Source organism: Macaca fascicularis, chromosome 13 (assembly GCF_037993035.2).
Source record: "Macaca fascicularis isolate 582-1 chromosome 13, T2T-MFA8v1.1".
In the NCBI taxonomy this organism is placed as follows: Eukaryota; Metazoa; Chordata; class Mammalia; order Primates; family Cercopithecidae; genus Macaca; species Macaca fascicularis.
In genome coordinates this window covers 81,680,622-81,701,560 of record NC_088387.1, presented here as the reverse complement: position 1 = coordinate 81,701,560, position 20,939 = coordinate 81,680,622, and the positions used below count along the sequence as shown (strand labels likewise).

The window sequence follows — 20,939 nt, the reverse complement described above, 5'->3', positions numbered from 1 at the left end:
ACACATAATTCAGACTCATGAACAAAGACTCTTGGGCTGGAAAGACTGATCTCCAGCATAAAGAGAGGCCCTGACATTTTCCCCACAACCTGGGTGTGTGTCTTCCAACATCAGCCCTGGTTTGCTTATTTTATTTGCTCTGTTAAGAGGGCCCTAACACTTTGGACATACTCAAGGAAGTAAATCTTCTCATCCTTCCAATACAATTAAAAGACACGTATTGAAGCACAACAAAAATCACCTTCATTGTAGAGGCCCTACAGAACGGAAAGAACACCAAGCATTTATTAAATATTAATCTGCATGCTAACATGGAAATATGGGTGGAAAGAAGAAAGCTGGAGAAGAGTCTTTGGATAGAAAATAAATGAAAGAGAATTCAGAAGGAAGATGCTCTGATAATCTTGGGCTCCATGTGAAGTTAGCAAGGTTTGTCCTCCAATTCATTACGCCAGAGCCACAGAACAGGGTTTAACGGCCCTACTCAGGGCACTGATGGCAATAATGACTGAAATCATGGACTGAGCATCTACTTGTCCTAGGTACTGTGCTAATTAATTTGTATTCACTGTCCCTAACTTTTCTGACGATACTACAAGGAGATATTATCATTCCCATTTTACAAACGAGAAAAATAAATGGTTCATGAAAGTAATCTGGCTAGAGTCATCTAGACTTAAGTGACAGAAGTAGAATTTTAATTCAGGCATTTTGCATTAAAGAATAGCGATTTCCAAAATGGCAGAAACTTTTCTGTTTTCATGACAATAAGGTAACAATGTTTTCTGGGGACAAAGAGCTTAAGATTTAGGTACTTAACCTCCATGCTGCCCCTTCTTCCCACCTGAATAAATGTGTGTAGGTTGCATTATCTCATCAAGGAGCCTCACATGTTTTCCACTCCTGTCTGATGCCTCCCCACCCCCCAAGTAAGTTTTGTAAGCACTTCTATTCATCACATAGCAAGGGAAAGATGATCCATGTGGAGGATCATCAGCTGAAGACAGAGGTCTGAAATCACTCCAAACTCATGTAGTAAACTCAGGGTTTTTCCATTTGGTCAGGAGAAAAGCAAATGGAGAAAGAATCCCTAACAGTAAGCAAGCAAAACTAAAATAAAAGAGGGGAATGGATAATGAATGGGAGCCAGGGAGAAAGATACAGAATTTTGCTATAACAAGTAGGTTAACATTTTGCTCTGATAACAATAATTCAGTATTTTTTTTTAAACAAAGAATTTCATTGCAGCTCAAAAATTTGGGGGTCAATTTTTTTTTAACATCTTAAATTTAAGCCGATAAGTAATCCAAAGAAATGCAAAAACAACACATTCGTTTATGGTTTTATCTGCCAAGTTTTTCTTAGCCACTCACATGTGCCAGACACTGTGTTTCAAAAATAAATAAAACATATCTGCAAAGGAGCTTGTATTCTAGTGGGGCATTGCCAGAGTCAAGGAGTGAGTCCCTTCTGTGGAAAACAGGACCCTTCCATTACTAGAGATTCACTGAAGAGAAGAGATCTTCCTGGCATTTGAACAGTGACACTGATCACTCAAGTGGACTACGTAGTCCCCAGTTTAATGTACCTTGCGTCTTGAGTTAATAAGCCCAGCATTCTAGAAACCTCAGACTGCTCAGACTATGGTCCTACAACCTAGAGATTTCAATTATAATGAGGTCCCAGAGGCAGGGCCTTGGAGCATCTCCTTTGTACTCTGTAAATCTTTCAGAAGCCTCCTGATAGAAAATGGTAATTCTTTTACATAATAGTTGTTCACCACTAACGCTGAAGAGAAAGAGCAGCCTTTCTTTGATGTTTGACCTTACACACTGAAACAGAATGAGGTCATATGCATGCTTTTACATCTAGGTCACCAAAAAATATTTTCTACCTAAAAATATTTCCCCAATAGCCTGTTGACATTTAATCTTAAAAATCCATATATATAGTGAGCCCTTCCTATGTTTCTACTTCTGGAGGGAGTGAACCCTTCATTTATTCATCAAGCCTCTACATAGTAGCTTCTATGTGCAAAGCACCATAACAGACACTACAGGGACTGCAAATATGATTGACAAATGGTCCCTGTACTTAACTAAATTTATAGTCTCCAAGTGACAGTTACTCCAGTGACCATTAATACTAGGAAGAATGGGCAAAATTCCATAAAAGGAAGGGATGGGAAGGATGACAATGTCTAGAGAATGTGAGAGGACATTCTCAAAGGAAGAAATGATATGGACAAAGGCATAGAGCAATGATTCTCCAACTTCAGTTCACCTAAGTATCACCTGGGAAACTAATTAAAATGCAGTTAACTGGGCCCTATTATCAGATACAGTTGAAGAACCTCCAAATTTGAAGTTTAACAACAATCCCAGGTGATTGTGATGTAGGTGGTCCTGGATCACCCTTTGAGAAGTATAAGGCAGAAAGAGCAGAACTAAGTAGAAGCATAGAAACGGCACACAGGGCATGGGGCTTGTTTAACAAACAGACTGGAAGTGCGAGCCTGAAAATCAGAAAATAGTGTTTGTTCTAATATCAGTAAGATGTTGATGTGAAGTAATATGTCAGCTGTGCTTTCCTTTTCGCAGACTGGATATCCAGGCAGGATAAAAATATGAAGCTCCTTAGTGAATATGTTTCCAGGAGGTGGGGGACTAGAGGGCAGAGGAGGATGGATCTTAACAGGAGATAAGAGGGGTCCCAAGAGAGGAGATTAAAGCACTGGAGGTAATATGAAAATATGAAGTTCCTACTTCATGATGATGTTGCTGCAGGTGTTTTGCCTTCTCTAAGAAACAAGCAAGGATTGCTAGGCTACTACATCAGCAGGTGACAAAGACTCAGGATAAACGGACATCTATCTTCAGAGACCTATTCAGTTTCTATACCCAAGCCCTAAGTAGATGTAGAAAACATGCAGAAACATGAACCCCAAAATGAAGTACTGGTGGTAAGGAAAGCTGTGCTCTTTAAATTATAGGTTCTTTAGAGGGCAGCCCCTACTCTCTATCTTCATTTCATCTCAAGAATGAATCTCTGTGGTCACTCTTTCTTCTTTCTAGTCTGCCTCTTGGAACTGGGGATGTTTAATATAGAATCCAATTTCAAGTTGAATGACAGTCAGTCCAGCAAGACTATTTTCTTTTTTAATCTTGTTTTGTTTTTTTTTTTTAAACAAGGTAAATGCTGGTTGTGTGAGCAGAGGCTGGTGAATTTCATCAGCTTTTTCCCTGAGTCATTAGGATTCATCTTCAAGTAGATAGCATTTCAGAAGAGAAAATCCTATCAACTTGAGGCTTGTAAGTCTTACATTTTCCTGCATAGTTTCAAATTACAGTCCTTGAAAGAATAAGCTATTCTTGAAAAGAGTGGAAGTAGGAAGTAAAAAGAAACATATTTTAAAAAGTCAAGTTGATGGGTGCTCACATAAGGGTGACTCTCCATCAGTATTGTATGCTACAATTTTCTAAAGTTCCTGACAATATCAGTGACAAAGTTCTAACACCAAGTGTGTATTTATGTATTACAATATTGTATATTGTATATTACATATTACAATACACTTTAAAAATGAAAGTCTGTTTATTGCAGCACTATTCACAATAGCAAAGACTTGGAATCAACCCAAATGTCCATCAGTGACAGATTGGATTAAGAAAATGTGGCACATATACACCATGGAATACTATGCAGCCATCAAAAAGGACGAGTTTGTGTCCTTTGTAGGGACATGGATGCAGCTGGAAACCATCATTCTTAGCAAACTATCACAAGAACAGAAAACCAAACACCGCATGTTCTCACTCATAGGTGGGAACTGAACAATGAGATCACTTGGACTCAGGAAGGGGAACATCACATACCGGGGCCTATCATGGGGAGGGGGGAGGGGGGAGGGATTGCATTGGGAGTTATACCTGATGTAAATGACAAGTTGATGGGTGCAGCACACCAACGTGGCACAAGTATACATATGTAACAAACCTGCACGTTATGCACATGTACCCTACAACTTAAAGTATAATAATAATAAATAAATTTTTAAAAAAATGAAAGTCATCTTAGAAAGAAACTAGTCAAATCTTATTATTTAGAGGACTAAAGGGAGTGTTGGTGACATGGGAAAACACAACATTCTTATGGAAATCTGGTAGAGAAATAGACAGTTTTTCTCTACTAGATAGGGCATCTAGTGAATATGTTCTTTAAACCAATTTTATATACCTGTGTTTGAAGAATTATTAAAATTGGCTTAAGTGGTATGGTTTTAATGTTAGTAACTATACTGACACTGCTAAATTGTTGTCTTTTGGTGATAGATGAGGATTATAATAGATGTGAATTTATCTATCACGAAGGTGGTCATGAAAGGAGTCATTATAAAAGGTAGAGAAAAAAGCCACTGGAGGAAGAAATGCTATTTAATAATTTAATTAGCAAGTGAAGATAACTTCTATCTATGAAGCCTTTGCTAATGTAACAATTATTTTCATCAATATCAATGATTAATGAGAGAACATTCATTCATTAAAAAATATCAAATGTCTTTCATGTATCTAGCAAAGTGCGAGGCATTGGGGCTAGAATCATGAGATAGACAGACATAATCTCTCTCCTATTGGAACTTATTATCTAGCTGAGAAGACAGCTGTTCATTTAAATTACTACCCAAAATCCATTATTATATCCATCACATAAACAGAACGAATGACAAAAACCACATTATCTCAATAGACTCAGAAAAGGCATTTGATAAAATTCAACATTCCTTCATGTTAAAAACTCTCAATAAACTAGGTATTGATGGGACATATCTCAAAATAATAAGAGCTATTTATGGCAAACCAATGGCCAATATCATACTGAATGGGCAAAAGCTGGAAGCATTCCCTTTGAAAACTGGCACAAGACAAGGATGCCCTCTCTCACCACTGCTGTTCAACATTGTATTGGAAGTTATGGCCAGGGCAATCAGGCAAGAGAAAAAAAACAAAGGGTATTCAAATAGGAAAAGAGGAAGTCAGATTGTCTCTGTTTTCAGATGACATAATTCTATATTTAGAAAACCCCAGTGTCTCAGTCCAAAAACTCCTTAAGCTGATAAGGAACTTCAGCAAAGTCTCAGGAAACAAAATCAATATGCAAATATCCTAAGCATTCCTATGCACCAACAATAGAAAAGAAGAAAGCCAAATCATGAATGATCTTCCATTCACAATTGCTACAAAAAGAATAAAATACCTGGGAATATAGCTTACAAGGGACATGAGGGACCTCTTCAAGGAGAATTACAAACCACTGCTCAAGGAAATAAGGGAGGAAACAAATGGAAAAACATTCCATGTCCATGGATAGGAAGAATCAATATTGTGAAAGCAATTTATAGATCCAATGCTATTCCCATCAAACTACCATGGACTTTCTTCACATAATTAGGGAAAACAACTACTTTAAGTTTCATATAGAACAAAAAAAGAGCCTGTATAGCCAAAACAATCCTAAGCAAAAAGAACAAAGCTGGGGGCATCACGCTACCTGACTTCAAACTATACTACTACAAGACTACAGTAACCAAAACAGTACGATACTGGTACCCAACCAGACATATAGACCAATAAGACAGAACAGAGACCTCATAAATAACACTACACATCTACAACCATCTGATCTTCTACAAACCTGACAAAAACCAGCAACGGGGAAAGGATTCCCTACTTAATAAATGGTGCTGGGAAAACTGGCTAGCCATATGCAGAAAACTGAAACTGGACCCCTTCCCTACACCTTATATAAAAATTAACTCAAGATGGACTAAAGACTTAAATGTAAAACTAAAAACCATAAAAACCCTAGAAGAAAATCTAGGCAATATCATTCAGGACATGGGTATCGGCAAAGACTTCATGACTACATCACCAAAAGCAATTGCAACAAAAGCCAAAATTGACAAATGGGATGTAATTAAACCAAAGAGCTTCTGCATAGCAAAAGAAACTAGCGTCAGAGTGAACAGGCAACCTACAGAATGGGAGAAACGTTTTGCAATCTACACACTCTGACAAAGGTCTAATATCTAGAATCTATAAGGAACTTAAATTTACCAAAAAAAAAAAAGCCATCAAAAAGTGGACAAAGGATATGAACACACACTTCTCAAAAGAAGTCATTTATGCAGCCAACAAACATGAAAAAAAGCTCATCATCACTGATCATTAGAGAAATGCAAATTGAAACCACAATGAGATACCATCTCACACCAGTAAGAATGGCAATTATTAAAAAGTCAGGAAACAATAGATGCTGGTGAGGCTGTGGAGAAACAGGAACGTTTTTATACTATTGATCGGATTATAAATTAGTTCAACCATTGTGGAAGACAGTGTGGCGATTCATCAAGGATCTAGAACCAGAAGTACCATTTGACCCAGCAACCCCATTACTGGGTATACACCCAAAGGAACAGAAATCATTCTACTATAAAGACACTTGTATGCATATGTGTACTGCAGCAATATTTACAATAGCAAAGACTTGGAACCAACCTAAATGCCCATCAACGATAAACTGGATAAAGAAAATGTGGTATATATATATACCATAGAATACTATGCAGCCATAAAGAAGAGTGAGATCATGTCCTTGACAGGGATATGAATGAAGCTGGAAGCCATTATCCTCAGCAAACTAACACAGGAACAGAAAAGCAAATACCACACGTTCTCACTCATAAGTAGTTGAACAATGAGAACACACGAACACACGAAGGGGAACAACACACACTGGGGCCTTTTGAGGGTTGGGGGGTGAAGAGGAGGGAGAACATTAGGACAAATACCTAATGCATGCAGAGCTTAAAACCGAGATGACAGGTTGATAGGTGCAGCATACCACCATGGCACATCTATACCTATGTAACAAACCCACACATTCCACATGTATCCCAGAACTTAAAAAAAGAAATCCATAATTATTAACTCAAATAAATGCTATGGAAGTAAAAACGTGACTCTGTAAAACTAAGTAACAGAGGATTTTACCTGTCAGAGTATTAGAGAAGGTTCAGCTGAAAAATAACATCCAAGCTGAGATTTAAAAGACACTCTGCAGGAAACCAGCCAAAAGGTTGTTGAATTGTAAGGTCTTAGGTGGACACTTTTGTAATTACCCTTCTCTGTAACAGGATTATTCACAGACCTACCTTCTTAGATATGCTGGGGTATGAGATCACGTTTGGAAGAGACAAAAAGTAGCTTCTATAATTTATCCAAGACTTTTTCTCTATGAGGTCAGAGTCATGCAACTGCATTTAATTGCATTCTACTACACTTATAGGGTCAGTGTGGTAGATGGAAGGTTCACTGGTCTAGGGACTAAAAGAAATGAGTGCTGGTCTCAGCTCTACTGACCAGTCATATGTCCTTAGAGAAGTCATTTTCCCTCTCTCAGTATCATCTGTAAAACTGGGAAATTCTGCTAACAATCTGCAGCTATGATATTCAAATCCTACACTGTGGCATTCAAGGTCATCTATAATATAACACCTGTCCATCTGTGCAGGTCTACTGTTAGTCAATGTATCAGCTAGTAGTCAGCTGAGCTACTAAATGAAAATTACCCAAATATGTACCACATCATCCTTTCTAATGTTTTTATGGTTGTCCTCCATGACCCATCTCGAATGTCAAATTTCCCTTATAAAACTACTTTGATTGCCAGGAAGGTCCTTAAACGTCATCTAGGCCAGGTACAGTAGCTCATGACTATAATCCTAGCACTTTGGGAGGCTGAAGCAGGATTGCTTGAGCCCAGGAGTTCAAGACCAGCCTGGGCAACAGAGCAAGACCCCCATCTCTACAAAACACTGATAACTGAAAGAGACATTTCAAAGCTACACATCTCAGAAGTGATGGAGCTAGGCTCCAGAACAAATTCTGTGAATTTCTAGGCCATTTCTCTTCACACTACACCAACACCAATTGCTAGGATTCCCCAAGCCTATGAATGTTGCATTTGTGTCTCTCATAATCTATACTGTGTGTGTCAAGAGTTGGCAAACTATGGTTAATGGGACAAATTTAACCTGCTACCTGTTCTCGAAGGGCCCACAAAATTAAAATGTTTTACCATTTAAAATTACTGGAAAATAAAAAAAAAGAATATTTCATGTGAAAATTATGTGACATTCAAATTTGTGCTCATAATTAACATTTTATGGAACACAGTCGTGCCCATTCATTTATATATTTTGATTGCTTTCTTGCTGCAACAGCAGAGTTGATAAATTATGACAGATCCTATAGTTCACAAAGCCAGAAATATTGACTATCTGGCCATTTAAAAAATCAGCTCTCTGATCTTTGGCATATGTCATTATGTGTGTACTAATCTTCCTTTACCTTCCTGTGGCAACCCCTTCACCACACCAATCAGTGTATTCACATGGGTGCACACAGGCAGGAACAAGGCCCTCTCTTACCATTTATATCTTCAGTAATGAGCTAACAGTTACTGAGCACTCAGGTATCAGAAACTGTTCCAAATATTTTACTAATATTACTTTATTACTCCTCACACAAATCACAAGCCTTTTTAATATTTTTATTCCCATTTAATAGATGAAGTATAATAGATGAAGAAAGTCAACACAGAGAAGTCTAAGTAACTAGCACAATGTCAAATATACCACCTTTTGAATTCAAGCAAATGCTATAACTATCATGAATATGTCTGCTGACCTCAGAGACCTTTAGTCTGAGAACCTTAGGGTGGTTTATTTTGTTAGTCAGTATTCTCAAACTAGATGAAAAGTCATAGTTTCCTTTCCACCCTGAAGAATCCTTGTTAGACATCTAGGAATTCCTGAGGCCCAGAAAACATAGGCAAATTTCTGGAGGCTTTCTACACAGGGAAAGAAAAAAGAGGTGACTTGGCTGAAATGATTTCAGAGTCACAGAACTGGATTCTACTAGCTCCTATTTCAGTCTTATCAAATCATTTAATTTTATATGGCCTCCATTTGCTTACTTGTAAAATATAAAAATTAACACAAAGCAAAACTAGGTGATGTCAGATGTCTCTTCCAGTGCTAGCCATGGTATGAAGCAACAGAAGGACCGATAAAGAGCTCTTAAAAAAAAACTTCTGACAGCTAGCTGCATGTCCAGGGGAAGAAAGGCAGACAGGGAGGAGTCAGGGGGAAAGAAGCATTGACTGTGCCCAACACCGACTCACAAATTTCAGCTTTGGAGGGCCCACATCCCCCAACATTTGAAAGAGCATTTTGGATGAGTGACTTGAAACTTCTGAGAGACATTTGATGGGCACCTCTCCAAACTGTCTGATGCCACCCACAGTTGGGGCTCTAACACAGCCCACAGAGGAAGTTAAAGCTTGGGTGTAGAGTAAGTTGTCTGATTCTCTCAACCTGCTGCCAGGATGGGATGCTATTCATCGAGCACAGCAGAGAACCAAAGGGTGGCCCTGGGTCCTGAGCTTTAAGGGAAATCTGAAAAAATTGGAAGCTAGACAAGTTCCAGAAGCTCAAGTGTAAAAGCACCAGCATAACCATTTGGTGCTAAACAGATAAATTAAAACCACCTACCCTAGTAGAGGAAACAGAATCATCACCTTTAATAAAGGAACCAGTGAGCACGTGGTCTATCCCTTGCCTCACCTCTGACTGGTACAGCGTCTCTTCTCCAAGGCCATGCTGGAAGTTCATCCTACATTTTGGTTTCAAGCGCAAAATGCATTTATGCAATAGTTTATGTTATTATTTGTTTCAGATCCTGTTTCTGTGGCATGGTCCTGACTGGGACACAGAACAGAATGAAAGAGTCTAGAAACTGCCCTAACATTTCTCTATGGCTGCCTTGTCATAAATAAGCTGGGGCTCTTTGACATGTTTCAAAAGTGGCTAGGCCTTATTTGTTTTCAAAATCCTTTTCACTCTTTCTGAATACATTAAAATGCCTCCTCCTCCATGAAGCCATGTCCAATGTTCTCTTCTTCCTTTCAACTCCTTCAGCACTTTGCTCAGTTGCAGTGGAGTGATCTTTCTCACTCAGCCTTGTACTTCAGTATACGTGTTCTAGACCATGACATTCCTGGGAACAGAGAACAGTGTATAGCATGGCTTTTGGAGAGCTTTCTTTATTAACCATTGCTTGTTAGGCCTTGGCCAAAGTTATTTCACTGAACCACAGTCTTCATCCTTAAGTCAGAATAACGATGCTTCCTTACCCTGCAGGATACTCATAAGCATCCAGTGAGAAAACGTGTGTAAAGCATTCAGACTAGTCCCTGGCACATAAGAAGCACTCAACAAATGTCACTAACTTTTCTTCATCATCTGCATTCTTTGAAAAGCCAAGCACAGGGCCTTGTATACACTGAGTGCTCCATAAACATCATGGTTTGGTTGAAGAAAATTGCTGGATCACTACCTTGTTTGACTTCCTCTCACATTGGATCCAACTAGGAAATTATTATTCTCACTTCCCATGCAATGACATCAAAGTAATTATTCTTTGTCTTTTTTAAAAAATTAAGATGATCTTTAATATTCACATCTAGTTTCCTAGATCTGTTACATGTGCAAGAAACCATTTATTTGAATTGGTATCACATTAGCATTTTCTAGGTTACGGGCATTAATCCATACTGCAAAATGATACAGTCGAATCTATTCAAGATTTTAAGGATGTAATTTCACTCTAGGGAAAATATTTTGCCCATTCCCCAGAGGACTTAAATGGCTAAATCTTCAAGAAAGCATCAAATTGTTATTACCCTTGTTGCTCTAGAAGCTAAATTTGGAGAGTTTATCTTTGCCTTTGTCTGGCTACTCTCTATCCCTCCATCAACATCCCCATTTCTGGACACTCACATCCCCCAAACTTCCCTACCAAAACGGCCCTGAGTGCACTAACTGGGCAGCAACCTAGTTTTAAACCTCTTTCACATTCTCTGTATTTTCCTGTGTTCCAGGCCCTCAGGACTTTGTCTGCCAGCTGACCTGATAAACCAATCCAAGTTAAAAAAAAAAAAAAAAAATGAACATATGCTAATGATTTGTGAGAATTAATGGTAGCTCCTTCTCGGATGGTATTTCATTTTATTAGGGTCTACTAGATAGAATTCCTTTATTCAAATGAATGGTTCTAATTGTGAAAGTTTCAGATCCTATTTTGCCCAAGAAATAAATGCTTTGAACCTGGGAATGTTTTGCCCACCCTCAAATCACTGTATAGACTGCTGCCTGCAATGCACTTGCCCTTGATCACAAAAGCATTTTCTTGCTTCAGCTGCCAGAGCTTTTCCTCTTCCACATGTTCCCCTCCTTCTACTGAAATTCACTAGAAAGTTTCAGATAAGGGGGAAATGTGATTCATTTAAACTTTTGTCTTGTTACTGTCTACACTCTTGGCTGGGCAGATCAAAGGACAATCTCAAATGTAAATTTAAACACCTACTATTCAATATAGTCTCTGCAAAGAGAACCTACAAAAATCACTTGAGGCAGCAAGGACTATGAGCAACTGTCTTATAAGTTAAGTCAATACACTGGAAAAATACATCAGAAAATGGACTGTTTGATTAATACGTACTACTGAGAACCTAATCATTGATTAGGTCTTCAAAATATATATTATGTAAAATGTATTTTGTAATGTATATGTGTGCATGGAGGGCTGGGGATGGAGGGTGACAGAGTGGGGAGGCCGGTGAGAGAGAGACAGAGAAAGAAAAAGAGGTTTTGGAAGATGAAGAAAGAAAACTGAAAGTAATCCCACCGTACTTAATTAGGCCCCACTGTACTAGTCCTGAATCCAAATCCAAATCTCAAAGGCAGACGTTGAAAGCTCACATTCTCAGAATCTAGTCCATCCCAATGGGTCAGAAAACACCTGATATTTATTTCCACTAAATCTCAGCTATCTCTCTAGGGAACAGAAATACCATCATTTAAAAAGAAAAGTGGTAACAGCTAGTACAGAAATCGACTGGTTTTGTTAGCCACCGTTACTACCGAGAATTAGAGTCAAAGTGATAGACAGCTAAAGGAGCCATAAGTGATGTCAGATAGGATTCAGGAACCCTGAGAAAGTCAGGGAGAATGTTTGCCACAAGAGGGAGTAGTAGAATTTGGTCAGATGGGAGGCCATTTGGTAGGGGTTATGATGAGGGGTCTATGAGGCATGGGAGGTTATGATGAAGGATTTAACTACAAGTATGAGTGATATTTGGATAATATTTTAGCAAAACACGCTTATCCTTGGGGGCAAAAACAAAGAAAGGGACCAGAAAGAGTAGAGATAATAGCACACTGATTCCTAAATTCTAAGCAAATATAAAGTGACAATTTAATGTTTACTTGAAAGCAACATACACACATAGTACAAAAATATAAAACATGCAACATGTGTGGTTTAATAGCCTCTTTTAGAGGCTGCATTTCTTTTCCAGATTTAATTTATATTTCAGTTTGAATTTTGTTTATTTCCATGTTTTTAGGGCAGTCTCCTTCTTACCTATATACTATCCTCCCTGTACCTAAAGGCATCACAAAGAAAGAACTTGTCTCACTGAATTGCAACATTAAAAAAACAGACATTAATGTCCCAAAATGCACTTACTTTGAGGCAACCACATCTATGGCTTGCTTTTTAAAGGGGAATTGCAACTTCCTTGGATTTGCAGAGCTTTTCTCATCATTTATTTTGTCAAAGAAATAGATTGAATACTAAGAGGAAAGGAATCATGTGTTTATTTTGCAAGTAAATAAAAGTCTATTTTTGTCTGGCAAAAGCATGTTAAACATAGCTTTTTAACAAATGCCGAAGTTCTCTTGGAATATATTTTATTTTTTCAAAACATAGAAAGCTTAATGGAGCAATTAACATAATTCCTGCAAATAGTCCTATAGGTGTTACTGACTATATCGCACCTTCCTTTTGTAATTTTACTGGGAGTCAAAGCACTGTTACTCCGAAGCTCTTTTCTTCCCCTGGCCAACAAAAGGGCTAATTCTTAATCTGAAACGTTACAGTAGAAACCATTATATAATAATAATAATAAAGTAGATAGGTAGATAGATACAAAAAAATACAGCTGTCATATTATTTTAGTTCATTACTCTCCTCTTTCAGCCCTGTTAAGCTTTCAAGACAGAGTAAATTAAGTCTGATTGTCATGACACTCTTACATCCTTTGTAGCCCTATACAGCTTAACAATAAATAATGGTTTATCTCTGCTGTTCAGTCCTTTTTGTTGCTGTTGTTTTTCTAGGAATTAATCACTCCATTTTTTAAAAAAAAGACAACCATTTTAAGGGGACAAAATCAGGGCTTCTTTTATAGTAGGTGTGAGAAATCTTAGCTAAAGAGCTGTGAGATCCCAATGGAATTCTTCAAGCAGGCAGAATTTGTAAAATGAAAACCATTAAAGAGCACACATCTTGCTTCTTGATGAAATAAGTGGGTCCTCCCCCACCTTCTCACTCAGAAGGCCCCAAAGATGGAGCTAGTTTTCCCTTCCTTCCTCCTGCTTTCACACCCGCCTAACCTCCCATTTAAGCAACTTTAGCAAACCCAGAGAGCTCAATCCAAGTAACACAGGATTTGAAAGAGGAACCTAAAACCAATCATCCCTCTTCCGGCTTTGTCTTCTTACTTGAAATGAATGAAACATCTAGATCCATTTTCCTCCTTTTTTCTTTTCCTGACTCGCTGCTGGAGTAGCTCCAAGAGAGAAAGAGAAAGCATGTGAGTGTGAGTGTGTGTGTGTGTGTGTGTGTGTGTGCGCGCGCGCGCGTGCACGCTGGTGGGGGCATGGGAAACAGAGATATACTTTCAGAATTCTCTCCTGGTGGCTCCCTCTTTCTCTTGGGAAATCTTCGCACAAGTCTCAGATTGTGCATGTTCAACTGCTCATATCTGGAGATACTCCAGCAATGCCTTTAACCAGATCTGATCAGAAATCTCCACCTACTCAGCTAGAGGCTCCTCCATGATCAGGACGCTTGTACTGTCTTCACCACATCTGTCATTTTCAAAGAAGCTTCTTCCACTACACCTCCCACTGATATCCTTTTTTCTCTCTTTAGTCTTTACACCTCCAGCAGGACAAAGTTTGTATTGTTATATTCACAACCACTAGTAGCTGACTAGCAGGAGAGATAGAGAGCGGCTTCAGGGGAGGCAGGATTGGGGGCTTTAAAAGGATACCTAGTGCAAAGCATGACTTTCCAATGACTGCATACAACATGCACATTGCTCTCTTCTAAAAATGCTTTGTTAAATTTCATCACCCCTGCTCTCAACTCAACCACTACCACTTTGGAGAGGGAAATACGAATTGCCAGCCCAAGCCATTCATCAAACAGCAACAGCATCCACGGGGTGGGGAGGGGGGTAGGGGGGGCGGGGGTGATGCAGGGGGTGGATTTAAAGAATCAAGGATGCACACATACTGTATTTTCAAGAGCATCGCCTGGGCGGATTTGGTTTCTTTGGCCGGCTGTCCAGCTATAAGACCGCCCTCTTCTTCATTAAGGAGGAGCCAAAAAGGATATCTTCACATCTGAGAACACAGACCACTTCCCCCAAGAGCCAGCAAAGCTCCAGAGGCAGAGAATGCAGCTGCAAAGTTCCCTTCCAATCTCTTAGGGAAAGATGCCTCTGTGTGCAGAATCCCCAAAGCACATCACGGCACAGCGCCCAGAGACCGGGACCTTGCAGCCCACTCCCTGCTACCCCCTACATTTCTTCCTCGTCTGTCTCTGCCCCGCCACACCTCCCTCCTCTCCGCAGTCCGTGAATGAGCACCCAGCGCCCGCTGGAAAAGAGGGCTCGGAAGTGTGGCCTTGGTGAAAGACCCCAGGGATTACCGGGAGAAGGGATGACCGCGAAGAAGAGTCCAGTGGGTGGGGACGCCTGGATCCCCAGCAGCTCTGCTTTCGGGGTGGACTTAGCTCTTCGCGCCCTGAATCCTCAGAGCCCAGCGCGGTGCAGGGTGCAGCATCTCTCCTTAGCAGCCCTTTCTTCCTCCGGCAGCCTGCACTGGCAGGCAGGCACCCTCACGCCCAGACGCACCAGCCCGAGCAATTTCACTCTGGGAAGCGCGGACACCCAGAAAAATGTGCAGGCGCGCACCACCACATCACACACACACACACACACACACACACACACACACACACACACACACACAAATTTAGAAGCCGCTCGTTTGCCAAAGCAGAGCGAAGTGTAGCCTTATGAGCAGCAAATGGAAAATAGTTCTCGGTCTCTGACCAAATGCCTTCTGCCTGCCCATCATAAGATCCTACCTGGTTTGGGGAGTGTGAATGGATTCTTCCTCCGTTCCTCCACGCTAGTAGGAAATACGGCGCACTCCCTCGTTTTAAACAGCTCCCGATCAGGAAGAGGTCGCTCCCATCTTCTGTGGGAAGCACAAAGCAGGCGGCGGCGGTAGGCTGACTCCCGTGCAGCGCCGGCGCGAGCGGGAGCGGCGGCGGCGGGCAGCGGTGCGCGCGGGCGGGAGGCAGGCGCGGAGGCCGGGAGGCTGGGAGGGCCGGGGCCCGGGCGGCGCGCGCGCTCCCCCTCCCTCCCGCGCACACTCGCCCGCCCGCCGCCCGCAGCCTCGCACTGGCTCACACGCGCGCTCGGCCCCGCGGCCGCCGGGCACCCCGGGGCCCCCTGCGCGCCCCTGGGGCTCACCGGGCGATCGCGTCGGGGCAGAGCCGGCGCGTTTCTGGAGCACGGAGAGGGTGGGGAGCCCTTCCAGCCTCCCAGCCTCTGCCGGCGAGCAGCTTTTCCGATTTCCTGCCGGCTCTCGGCCCCGCAGTGCGTTGTGGCGGCGCGCTAGCGCTGTCTCCCGCACCCAGCCCATCGATGACACGGGCACACAGGCGCTGCAACTTTTCTTTTAAACCCTCTTCCGCAGACAGAACCCTGACCCCCAATTCGCCTACCCGTTTCTCACCTCTGAGTTTGTTAATCCAACTATCTTTCTTCCCCCACTTCCTGCCCTTCTGTTAAAGGAAGCTTTCTTTTAGCAAAAGGGTCTGAGCATATATCAGCGATTTTTTAAAATTCTTCAACCTGTGTTTTCCTACATATCAGATATGCACAACTATACGTTGGCTACTAGATGCTGACACAAGCAAACAAGTATATTGGGGGGAGGGTGTCCTCCGGCCAAGAACTAGAAAAGAGTCTCTGTGTTGGTATTTCCCTCAAAGATGCGGCTCACCTGGGAATAAAGACCCTGAGACTGTTTCGTGTGAAAGCCGTGCTGGTTTTAAACTACAGTGAGGAGTAAAAGCCTAGCATTAAGGTTGAGTTGGGAAAGACCTAATGCAGCAATCGACGAACCGTTCTTTGCCCTTTCCAAGAGAAGCATTATCATTGCCAATAAATCACTTTCCCCATAATTAATAAAGGAGCACTGCACCAGGCCTTTCCTCTCTTGACAGCTCATTCATTCTTACAAACCCTTAATGACTTCACGTGGTGAAAGGCTAGACCTGCTGTGGAGTTCACTAGCTCCCAAACCTGGCTGCGCATCAGACACACCTGGGAATGTAGTCAGATGCTGTAGACTCTGAGGCCGAATCTGATGCAGACTCTCCTGTTGTAGGTCTCAAATGGGGCTCCAAATTTGTATTTTTAAAACACCAGTTGCTACTAGCCACTGATGTCGTTTGCCAAGGTGTGGGGGGATTAGGAGCAGCTACTTGGGGAAGGTGGGAGAAGGAGGGACCTGCAGAGCACCAGGCAGAAAGTTTTTTTCGTGGAAACGTTCCCCCTGTACTTACGGTGCAACCGGGGCAGTCACCACAAATGATTCTGACTCCAGGAACCTCAGTTTGCTTCTGCAACAGAGGGACGGAATGGAAGAAATACCCTCTTCTGCCTCTGCGCCAGTGACTCTCAATCCTCCCTGCACCTCAGAATCGCCTGGACCGCCTTATAAATCCCAGTGCTTAGGCCACACCCCCAAATTGATTAACTTTGACTCTCTTCAGGTGGGCCCCAGACAGGCTTAATTTGTTTTTAAGATGCCTGGTTGATTCCTATGTGCAATGAAGGTTGAGAATCACTGCTCTAGGTCAATACTCCTCAAACATGAATGTGAGTATGAATCACATGGGGATTGCAGTTTCTTTTTTAATAGACTTGGAGTAGTCCTGGGGTAGGCATGTGTTCAAGTGATGCTGATGCTGTCTGAATGAGGACCTCACTTTAATTAGTCGGGTCTGTTGCCAGCAGTCATGGATACTGGCTTTGTAGAGGACACTCTAAACTGCTTCGTGTCTTATAAATTTGCAGGAATCGTTCTTCCCTAAGAATATTTTTCTTTCTTTGCTATAAGTTAAATTTTCTTGGAAGCTACTTTCCACACAAACTTGGTTAGACTGCACTTACTAGTGGATATAAACAGAGTGACCTGTGGGAAGAGACAGAAGTTCACTGTCTCTTTTAGAATATGTCCTCTACCAAAAAATTACTTACAGTCCCTGAATTTAAGGGAGTGTCAGTAGCAGATATTTGGATCACACTCAATGAAAGGGGCTTGGAGAGAAAAGTGGCTGCCTTCTAAATGACACTAAGGAAAGCATGTAACTAAAGACTCCACTCATAAGAAATAGGACACAGCTGAATGAAGGAACAAAGCGAAAGCTAAACGAAAATGTGAGTGGGCCATATCTCATTGGAATAGATTTCGTGGAAAGAGTGTAGCCTCTTATTGCTATCATGGGCCACTTAGTGAAAGCTGAGATTTTCTTGAAATTGTAGGCATGTTTGTGACAAGAACCCTGTTCTTTAAATGTCTATATTCCAGTGATGCCCAAAGTCTGTCTTATGACTTTTTTTTTTTTTTTTTTTTTTTGGCTTTGACCATTGAAACTGAAAGGCTACATCTTGGCCACTTGGTTCTTCCTCTTTTCCAATCAAAACTGCTTTTAGACTGATTTGGATTCTTGGGGGAAAAAAATGGTCTTCTGTTTATCTAGAACTATTGAGAGGCAGCCTAGTGCCTAGCGATATGGCATCCTTTTTGGTTCAGTCAGTTTCTGAGCTCCTAATTTTCTTTGCCTTTCATTTCTCATTAAAGGCATTTTTATAATGGTTCCAGGGCCCCAAGGCAAATCAAACCTTTTGCTCCCTCCTAAATGTCATACATGAGTGGGTTTTTATTGCAAGAGAGAATTATCAAAGGCTACATCACAGACACAAGGCTGAGGAAGACTATGGTTCTAAGAAAGGAAAAAGTGAGGCTGCTGCAGTCTGTGGCTTTGGAAAGAAGAAACATTCAATGGAGGAAGGTGGTAATTTACATTCTAATAGCAGTAATGTTTCTTAATCGCAGTCTTCCACATTGATTGCCATTCTTTCCTCTGGACTTGGAATTAAGAGTCAACAGTCTCCACTGTTATCTAACCAAAGCAGTATGACACAATCATTCAGGGGACTCCACAGGGATATCACTAAGATTTGATATATTTGAAAGATGGTTCTGATGTTCATAAACTATTTCCTAGGAAACCTTCAGGGGATCTGTTAGCAAACTCATTTTCAGACCAAGTGTAAATATTGTGAATTAGGCTCTACTTTTAATCTAGTCTATAGAAAATTTAGACATGTGATCAGGTTACCAAGATTTTAAAAAAATATTTAATAGTTTACTAAAGCACTCAATATTTTTTCATCATAGGGAAAATAAGCACAATCCTCTGTTGAAATTCTTTTCATTTTACTTTGAATTACATAAATCAGAGGTACCTCTATTGTCTCTTCCATTGCTCGGAGCTTCTGAAGTATGTTAATATAGTCTTAGTCATCCCTCACCTCATTTCTTACTCTGCCGGTCTCCACTAATCATCTATCTGTTCATTCATAGGCTCAGTTTCATACTGATTTCTACATAAGAAAATGTTATTATATAATAGCACCCCTAGCCTGGCCAGTGAGTGGAGCTTAGAAGTAGTCATTTTTCCATACCTAAGAATCTCAGGTGAACCACTGGGTTCCCAGTTTTGCTCTTTAGGTTTTCTTTGCTGATGAGTAGATCCAAGGTTCTTTGCTTTGGGGACGACTTTGAGAATTCTTTGTTGACTTCTAAGTGCTATTCTTCCTCCTCCCTGGAAACTTGTTCCTGCAGTTAAACTTTTACTTCTCTGTTTTGTTTTGACCAGTTGAACACCACTCTTGTACCTCACCCAGTTGTAAGCCCTGCTTCTGCATAACAGTCCACAGACTGGGGCAGCCTTCCTGGCAGACTCACAGTCACAACCTTCCTCCTCTCTGCATTACCGTGGGGTCAGCCACTTCCTCTGAGTCGCCAATGAATTTGTCATAGTCTTTGGACATCAGAGGCCTGCAATTCTACATTTGAGCAACTGATATTAAAGAATTGGGTTTGTACAAAATCCTGACACTTCTGTTTTCCATTTCTGCCCCTTATTAAATTAAGGAAATACCTAGTCTCTATCCCACAACTTTACCGATGGTAACTTAATGGCAGAATCATTATCTAGAGCTATTAATTAGTGGGTCAGAAAACAGTAGCAGATTGGTTAAAAGTCAAGGCTTTAGAGTCAGAATATCTGTGTTAGATTCTCAGATCCAGCTATGTAACCTTGGGGAACCTTCTTAACCTCTGAAATCTCAATATCTTTGTTTGGAAAACATGGATCATAAACTCTCCTTCAAGGTGCTATGGGAAGGATAAAATGTATATAGGAAGCTTGGCATAGTTCCTGATCATAGTAATTGCTGAGCAAATGATATTGCTGTTATTATTATTGGTAAATATTATTGGTAAAGTTTCATGAACATGTTATCAATGTAAATTTTAAAATTTATATATAATTAGATTTTACATAATCAGGTCATCCCATTATTGATATTGATTATGCTATTGTTTTTGTTATACAGAATTCTATGCAATGAATAATCCAGAAAAATAAACATTTCTACATCAAAACAGTACCTTTCCTCTCTGTAATGAAAAAGAGCTGCTTGTGCATTTTCTGATTTTGTAAGTACAGAGTGTGGCTAGTGATTGATTAAAAAGGGCAATGAATTCTTCTCTCCTTCACAATAATTCTTTTCCCTTATGTCTGGGTATCAATTTAATCTTATCTCTATTATAAACTGAGGGTAGAATTTGAAAGACAGCCATTTTTAGACAAATCCTGCTACAACTAAAATTTTGATTGTCACATTACATTAATTTTATTAACTGGGAACTTTTTCTTTAGGGCATAAACTTCTTAACTAAGTTTATACAACATACTTTCCTCAACATTGATTCCAGGATTCTTCATCAAATAGGGACTCAAGATAAGCTCCCTGGGGTGCTTTGTACCAGACAGTTGTTCCCTACAATCCAGTTCTGAAGCAATGTCCCTGTGAGATTACACTTCAGCCTTTTTCATAAATCTCTTTTCCAAGCCACCATTTATGATATACAACTCCCTTGCTGTATCTTCAATTGCTGTTCACTGATTAGACTCTTCTGAGAGCTGCCAATGTTTTAGTGGTTACCACAATGCTCAGACAGGAGCCCTTGAAGATGAAACCTAAGGGGAAAATAGACTAAACTTACAGGTGTTGTTTTCCATGATTTTAATGATGCTGATTCTGCTACTACTGAAAGTGTCTGGAAATAATGAAACTGTATGCTCTCGTCTCTTTAAAAATTTAGACTCATACAGTGTGACCTGCAGAATCCTTAGTAATCACAAACAAGTAATATTCAGAAACTGCATTCTATTTCCCCTTTTAAAAGTATTATCCAGTTACACAAAAGTCACCTTTGGGTTTATTTCAGCAGTCCTAAGAATGTCTTTATCAAACCAAAGGATAAATTGTTTGTGTAGACATTAACATTTTCTGCCACCTCGAATTTAATT

General features: G+C 40.5%; 1 protein-coding gene across 28 annotated transcripts in view; it reads right to left on the bottom strand.

Annotated features, from left to right (window-relative positions):
• SLC8A1 (solute carrier family 8 member A1) overlaps positions 1-20,939 on the bottom strand; it is a 395,108-nt gene that overhangs the window by 315,358 nt on the left and 58,811 nt on the right. For 18 of the 28 annotated variants that reach the window (XM_065527143.2, XM_065527147.2, XM_065527153.2 and 15 more), the window contains exon 1: positions 15,345-15,574. The exons of 3 other annotated variants lie outside the window; for them this stretch is intronic. The gene's annotated coding sequence lies outside the window, so the exon portion shown is untranslated. Of the gene's footprint in view, positions 1-14,903; positions 15,125-15,344; positions 15,575-16,835; positions 16,970-20,939 lie in introns of those variants that run through there. 7 more of the 28 variants (XM_065527146.1, XM_074011917.1, XM_074011920.1 and 4 more) reach the window with 2 other exon arrangements.